Raw genomic sequence first — 7,732 nt, 5'->3', positions numbered from 1 at the left:
ACTTTCTAAGGTAGGTGGCAATAGCTTTCCCATTAAAGCGGCCCACCTCTGGAACTCCTTGCCACCTACAATCCGAGACGATCAGCCATATCAGAACTTCAGATCCAAATGTACCACCTGGCTCGAATCCTCCAATCTCTAACCCCAGCCTTAGGTCCTCTAGCTGCAATTACCTAATGTGTACCATATGTTTAACTGTACTGCCCCCTTTCATCCTGTGACTATGCTGTACATACATGTATCTGTTTTGTTTTTATCTACTGCGTAGATACTGTGTAACTAAGCTGAGAACCTACCTGTAACCCTTGCGCCCTGATACCTTCGGGTCTGGAGCGTGTTACAAATGAATAAACAAATAAACAAACCAGGAAGCCAGTCTTCCACAACAGAAACTTTAAAAGGGGCTTGATGCATTGATTAAAATAGAGGCCCCATCAGTTTAGACAGTACCACGTTGAGCTCCCACAAGAACATTCAGGAGAGGCCCTTGAGGGACTCCATAACAAGCCTATGCGACCACAGGGAGAACTTGCCTGGGGCCAGAGTGTAACGGGATATGGCAGCCAGGTGGGCCTTGATAGAGGCATGGGCGCAGCCAGCCATGGCCAGTGAGAGCAGGTACAGAAGAAGCTGCAGTGCAGTCACGTGCAGCTGTGAAATCTGCGGCCAGCACCTCACTGTAGAACACTTTCACTTGTGCTTGTACCAAGCCAACGTGGAGGGTGTCCTGGCTTTGGCTAGGAACTTCATGCATTGCAAAGGCAGCAAATAGTGTCTATATTCTAAGGCTGCAGGAGCAAGGGCGTGAGGCTGAGAGACGCTGGGTCGTGGTGCAGTATTGACCCTCCTTCTCTGAAGAGGAGGTCGGGAAGTGGAGGCAGTTTGATGGCCGGGACCATTGACAGATGGAGAAAGTCTGAGCACCAGATCTGCCTGGGCCACACTGGTGCAATCAGGATCATCCTGCAGTGGCAACGTCTAAGTGTGTTGATCACTCGTTGCAACAGTGGAATTGGAGGGAAACCATACAGAAAGAGGCCCTCCCAAGGGAACAAGAAGGCATCTCCCAGGCTCCTCGCTGAGGATATCTGCTGGCAAACTTCTGACACTTGGCGTTGGCAGCCGCTGTGAAGAGGTAGATCTGTGGGGGACCTCACTCTCTGAAGAGATGCAACACTTGCACTTGTTGAAGCTCCCATCGTGGCAGGACCGCAGCTCCCTGCTGAGAGAGTCTGCAATGGTGCTCTGGACGTCTCCCAGGTGAAATTGGACAAGAAACATGCGTTGAAGAATCACCCAGCACCACAGAATTTGTGCATCTAGGGAGAGCACGGGAAGCCCCTCCCACCCTGTTTCCTGATGTAAAACATGATGGTGGTATTTTTCCGTGAAGATCTGCACCACCTTTCCCTGGAGCTGAGGCTGACAAGACTTGAGGACCGAGAAGACTGCCCACAGTTCCAGGATGTTGATGTGCAACTCCTTTTCCTCTGGGAGCCAGAGGCCGCTGGCGTGAGAATGCCCTGTGTGACCTCCCCAACCCGCCAGAGATGCCTCGGTCGTAACTGTAGCCTGATACGCCAGGATCTGAAGGGCAGCACCCTGTGAGAGTATAGACAAACTGACCACCGTTAGAGGGCTTGACAGAATGCCCGATTGCGGGCGATCTTGTCGCTCCATGTGCCAGTGGCTTGCTGCCATCTGGCATCCAGAAATTCTTGATGCAGTCTCATTTTCAGCCTGCAGAAGAAGACCAGATGGATGCAGGACAAGATCATCCTCGGAAGGGACTTAATGGACCAGACAGTTGCAACGTAGGCTGTTGCCAACCGTTGGATCTTTCCGAGGATGGCCTTCACCGTTGCTTCTGAGGGAGTTGACAAATAAGAGACTGTGTTGAGTCGGACACCCAGGAACAGTGGGTTCTGAGATAGCACTACGCAGGACTTCGGATAGTTGATTGAGAATCCTAGTGAAGTTAGAAGTTGGATGGTCTGCTTGGTGTGCTGGGTTGCTAGCGCGCAGGAGTGGGACTGGATGAGCCAATCCTCCAAGTAATGTAGACGTGGATTCCTTTGCAACGCAAATGAGCTGCAACTGGTGCCATGCATTTGGTGAATATCTATGTTGTGGATTTTAGGCCGAAGGGCAAGGCTTTGAACTGGGAATGTCACGCCTTAACAACAAACCCCAGGGACCTCTGGTGTTTGCGATGAATGGGGATGTGGAAGTAGGCATCTTCCAGGTCGATGGTCAACAGGAAAACCCCTTCCTCCAGTTGATCGAGTATGTGCTGCAACAAGACCATCCTAACCTTTTGGGATTTGGGGAACTTGTTGAGGTGTCGCAGATCTAGGATCGGGCGCCACCCCCTGACTTCTTCTGTATCAGAAAATATCTGGAGTACATGTTGAAGCTCCAGAGGCGCTGAGGGTTTGGTTCTATTGCCTCTTTGCCTAGCAGTGCTTGAACCTCATTTAGCAGCGGAGCCACGTCCAGTTTGTCTCTCGTAACGGGAGGAATGTGTGGGGATTTGTCCTGGAATTCCAAAGCTTGCCCCTGTTGAAGGACATCAAGCACCCATTTGTCCTTCTCTGGATACCAAGCCTGGAAGAGGAGAAAGCTTGATGAACGGTGCCCCTGCAGATGCAGCAGGTCGGGGTACCAGATCTGAAGAAGAATCATCCTGCAGCGGCTCCAGTGGAGTGCATTGAGTACTCACAGAATAAGAGGGATCAGAAGGAACGCGTAAAGGAGCAGACCTTCCAAGGGATGGAGAAAGCGTCCCCTAGACACCTCGTTTGAGGACACCTGCTGGCAAACTGGCTGCACTTGGAGCTGGCCACCGTGGCACACAAATCGATATGAGGTTGACCCCATCTTGAGTGAGGTCCCATCTTAAACCACAAATCCCTATCATAACGCGAAAGAATGGCTAAGGAATTTGCAGCTTTGATAGTGCTAGCTGCCGTGGTAATTATCCTCTTTCCGAAAGCATACAGCTGCTTTCCATCCTCGTTTGGGGGGGAACCAAGGATTGAGACGAAGAGTTAGCCGATCTCTTTCTAGCTGTAGCAGAAACCACAGAGTCAGGGAATCGATGGGAGCAGAGACACTTTGGAGTGCTCTCAATAACTCTATATTTCTTTAGAAGGTGGCCTTTTTTTCAGTGGGGCTGAAAAAGGGTTCCGCATCATGGCATCACCATGAGACCATCCTTCCAGATGTGTTCAAGCAGAGGTATAGCTATCACTGATTTCCTGGATGATTCCCTCCTCTGAAACAGGAAGCCCTCCTTCTTCTGCTCTTCCAGAAAGAGGTTGAAGAGCTTCACAGCACGCATCAACAGCACATGAAAGGAACCTATTTAATCCGGCGGTGAACTCATGAAGGGTAGATCGGTATCAGGTTTCTCTCCGTCTGCTGGCACCAAGTCATCGTACTCATCAAGCTGTATGGGTATCTTGAGATGTGTCCATGTCCGGACCGTTATCCGTGTATGCACAAGCAGCCACTGCATGCAAGAATTCCTGTGGTGCTGGCCTGGGAGGTCGAAGCTGAGGTAACCCTACCTCTGAAAGCCCTGAGGGACTTCCACTCGGGGCACCGTGAGGGACCGGTGGCAGTAGCCACGGTGGTAGCTCGGTAACAAAAGTTTGCAAAGTGGATAAAATGTCATGCGACAAATCCCTGGGTGCAAGCGGCACTGGGGCCGGAGTAGACGGTCAAGGGACTGCAGGCCATACTGGCTGGCCAGGAGCTTGTAGAATGGGATCCACTTCCTCTTCTATCTCCTCTTGCTCTGAAAATAGAGCTGCCATAGACTCATTCTTCGACATGCTACCCTCTTGCAGCATTTGGTTAGGTGGTGTCGCTTTGGCCATAGGGACCAGGGTGAACAATGGCTTATCCTTCATGGGTCGTGGCAAAGAAACCACTAATGGAGTTGGAAACTCCGTCGACAATGGTGTTGATGCCAGCCTCGGTGGCAACGCCAACCTAGAGATAATGCTCGCTCATGACAGTGGACGAGGTTGTCAACGATTGGATTGTGGACAGTGTTACCACTGACGATGAGGTAATAACTTCGGGGTTACGGTTTGCTGACGGGCAGTCAACTGACTCGATGGTGGGATTGCCGTTGTCGAAGATGGTGTTGACAAAGAACTGTGCTTGTGACTCGTGGACGAGCGACTCGTTGACGGTGTGGCCATCATTGACGGGTGTTTCTTTGAAGAAAAAGATGACTTAGCAGAGATGGTCATGGTCATCGGCGTAGACTGTGCCGTTGTTGCGGACAGGGCTGCCGACGAGCCCTCCGTCATGGACGGGGCAGCCAACGAGACTGATGATCTAGACAGAGTCTTGGCAGCTGTGAACAGGGGCCTAGTCGAACTGTGCAACATATGTCCATGACTCCTCTTAGGTTTCTTCCCCCTGGATGTATCCCCTTGAGATCTCAACCTCTTTGCAGATGAAGTTTTCTGCTCAGCCCTGAAGACCCTTGCAGAGGCATGACTGCGGACCGAGGCCCGAGTCTAAGGCCCTGTAATCTTCCTCCAGCCATGCAAACAACCATCAGTGGCGGTCTTTCCTAGTTTTCGAGGAGAAAGCTTGGCAGATGGAGCAGCAGCCCACTTCGTGGTCCGGATGGAGGCAATAAATGCACTTTGTATGCCGATCGTCCACAAAAACGTTCTTTAGGCCGCATTTGATTCAGGGCCTAAACAAACTCTTCTTGGTTGTATCCTCCATCGATACGAGGAGAAAGCCACACAAAGAAGTTCTCCACGGTTAAAAGATCCCTCGATGGTTGGTCCAGATCTTCACCAGCAACGGATCCACGCTACCGGTAGTCACTTAGGTGAAAAAGAAGAAGAAACAAATGCAAATTTGATATAAAAAATTGTACAAACAGTCAAAAATTCAAGGAGCAAATAATGAGGACTCTCAACACTTAAACATGCAGTAAAAATTTGAAGATGGCCACCAGGGCTGGAGCTAAGGAGGACGAACGTCATTGGTTGGAGCAGTATGAACAAAAGTGACAGCAGTGGGCAATATAAGTGACAAGCAGTTTTTCAGTCTTTAAAGGAAAACAGCTTTAATATTACTGAGGATTCCCATTCTGACGACAGGGAATATTCATAAGCATGTGAATCCATGCCAGACCCCATGCTGGAGAATGTATAGTTATCAGAACCCTTGAGTGTGGAGCAACTTCCTTTAAATGTTTCTATATATTATCTAACCTCTCCATGTTAGAACAGGACAGCCTTTCTGAGTGCAGCTGCCTATGCATTAGTATATACATTTGTGTGTGTGTGTGTGTGTGTGTATATATATATATATATATATATATATATATCAGAGCCCTGACTGCGCACGTTACCACCATTAGCCCATATGTGACCGTAGAACCGTCACTGCCCACTCACCTATGCTGTATTCTGTGGTATGTCATGTTACTGAGACTTATACCACATATTGGACTGCTACCATTTGCATGGTCTCCACGTGCTCTGGCGGAAGTGTATGCATCTTGACATTGTGGACACTTTCCTTTATATTATTCTATATGCACTAGGGGCCTCAATGGCAGAAGAGCCCATGCACACTTTGATGTATTACACTTCACGTGCACACGGAAAGACTGTAGCTATAATTAGACTTGAATGGGCCGTCATCCACCAAAAACAAAATCCTCTGTGGTCACCCCTCCCCGCCACTCCTGCAGAACTCACCGACAACCTAAAGCACTTTGAGGCCATGACAACTGCTGTTAGGATGTATGCAATTATTGCATAAAACGTACACGCGCGAACCCTCGCTTCCTGGCTCCATTTAGTACTCAAACGCAGAGCACTGTCGGCCATTTTGTCGTGAAGGCAACTCGCTGTCTGCAGATGGGGGGTGCTCTGCTGTGTCTCCTGTTTGTTTTTCTCTGGTGAACATTTGCCCCATGTCGTTGTTGCCTGCTGATGAAACTTCCTAGAGGAAGCATTGGGGAGGGCTTGGCTCGGGGCCCAAGTCCTGCTATTGAGCTGCTTTATAAATATATTGATGCATTGATGATATTTTCGTTTGCTCCGGGGAAGCATTTCGCTGTCACAGGCCCAGAAAGGGTGGTGGGGTGAGGGGGGACTGGAAAGGAAAATCCCTCAGGAATGTGGGAGGTCAGAGTCGGCTGCACAGAGTGAGAGAAGGAATAGAACGCACAAGGGGGCCACTGTGGCGTGTTCGGAGGGACACAGGCTGACTGTATGAAGTGTATGCATGCAGCGAGAGGGGAGAGAGGAAACAGCATAGCAAGGGAGGGAGAAGGGGGGAAGGGAGATGTAAACACTGAGAGGAAACGGGAAGGCAGAAGAAATTACACCGAGCCTTGAACACGTGCTCATTCAAAGGATAATCAAAGAGGCGGGAGAGACTGAAGCTTGAGAATAAAGATGGAGGACGGGAAAGGGAAGGAAGGGGGGAAGTTATCAGGGCATTAGGGAAGCGAGAGAAGGCAGGGAAAATGAGTGGGCTAACAAATACAGGCAGAAAGTGGGGGAATGGAAAACAACAGTGAAAAGCAAGAGTTCAATAAAGAGAGATGAAAAGGAAAAGGGGGACAAGTCAAGAGAGCCACAGAGAACTAGAGGAAGGAGGGAAGGAGCGAGCGGTGCAGCACACTGGCGGAGCGGAGGTGAGGGAGGTGCCTCCCGGCTCCCCTGTGGTGCCCAGTGTGCCCTCCAGCCTCCTGTTGGTGCCCTATTGGCCGTCCCCCCAGGCACCCAAAGCTGCGTTGCAAAGGGAGAGAATGGGAAAGGGAGAGAGAGAGTTGAAAAGGAAAGGGGAAATAGAGAGAGGGAATGGAACTTGAGAGGGTAGGAGACATGGGGAAGAGAGAGAGAGAGAGAGAGAAATGTGAAGGGTACATTGGGGATGAGGAAAGAGGCAAAACTACACATGAATAGGAGGGGGTAGAACACTGAAATTAAGGGAGTGTGAAATAGACAGAATATGTGAAAGGAAAACAGAGAGGAGAAAAGGCAAAATAGAGAGGTGTGAAAATAGACAGGTGTTGTAGTGTGAAAAAGAACAAATACAATGAACAGAAAAGGAGATAGCAAAACGAGGGAATGGAACGGTAGGAAATGGGTGAGGGGAAAGGGAAAGAGGGAGGAAGAAATCGGAAAAAGGGAGGGAAGAACAGGAAGTGTTTAAAAGTGTGAGGTTACTAATATTGACTCGACAACAGAGAAACTGGGCGACATACAGATAGAAGAAAAAAGGCAAAATAAGTAAGAGTGGAAAAGTTCTAGATGTATTTATTTATTTATTTATTTTTTCCATTTTTGACAACGTCCAGACACGAGGCTATCAAGGCGTTAGTAAAGCATAATGGTGAGAGAGTGACTACTGTATGCGTTAGTGCAACATAATAGTGACAGAGGAGAATATCGTACATGCAGGAAATACAGAGATCACATCTAACTCGTATTTGTCGAATAACCAGGGCTTGGCTAATTTTTGTAAAGCTGGGAAGTATTGCTTGGTGAGGATCTGAGCAGGAAGTGTGTTCCAAAGTGTGGGAGCTGTGACCCAGAAGCTGGCTCCACCAGCTCTTTTTCTCTTAAAGCGTGGGTTAAACAGCGAGATGCCGGAATTGAACCTGAGCGTGCCTGTATAGGCAATTTGGATGATGAAATTGTTGAGGTACTGGGGGGCCACTTTGTATATACAA

General features: G+C 49.2%; 1 long non-coding RNA gene across 1 annotated transcript in view; it reads right to left on the bottom strand.

Moving 5' to 3' along the window:
• Positions 1–378: 378 nt before the first annotated feature.
• Positions 379–7,732, bottom strand: part of LOC138527029 (uncharacterized) — a 157,823-nt gene continuing 150,469 nt past the window's right edge. The window contains exon 3 of the long non-coding RNA XR_011283801.1: positions 379–4,859. This is a non-coding gene — a long non-coding RNA (uncharacterized lncRNA). The remainder of the gene's footprint in view (positions 4,860–7,732) is intronic.

This window comes from Ambystoma mexicanum, chromosome 14 (genome assembly GCF_040938575.1).
Source record: "Ambystoma mexicanum isolate Mex_15411 chromosome 14, UKY_AmexF1_1, whole genome shotgun sequence".
In the NCBI taxonomy this organism is placed as follows: domain Eukaryota; kingdom Metazoa; phylum Chordata; class Amphibia; order Caudata; family Ambystomatidae; genus Ambystoma; species Ambystoma mexicanum.
Note: the sequence above shows the minus strand (reverse complement) of the source record. Positions and strands in the feature narration are given on the sequence as shown.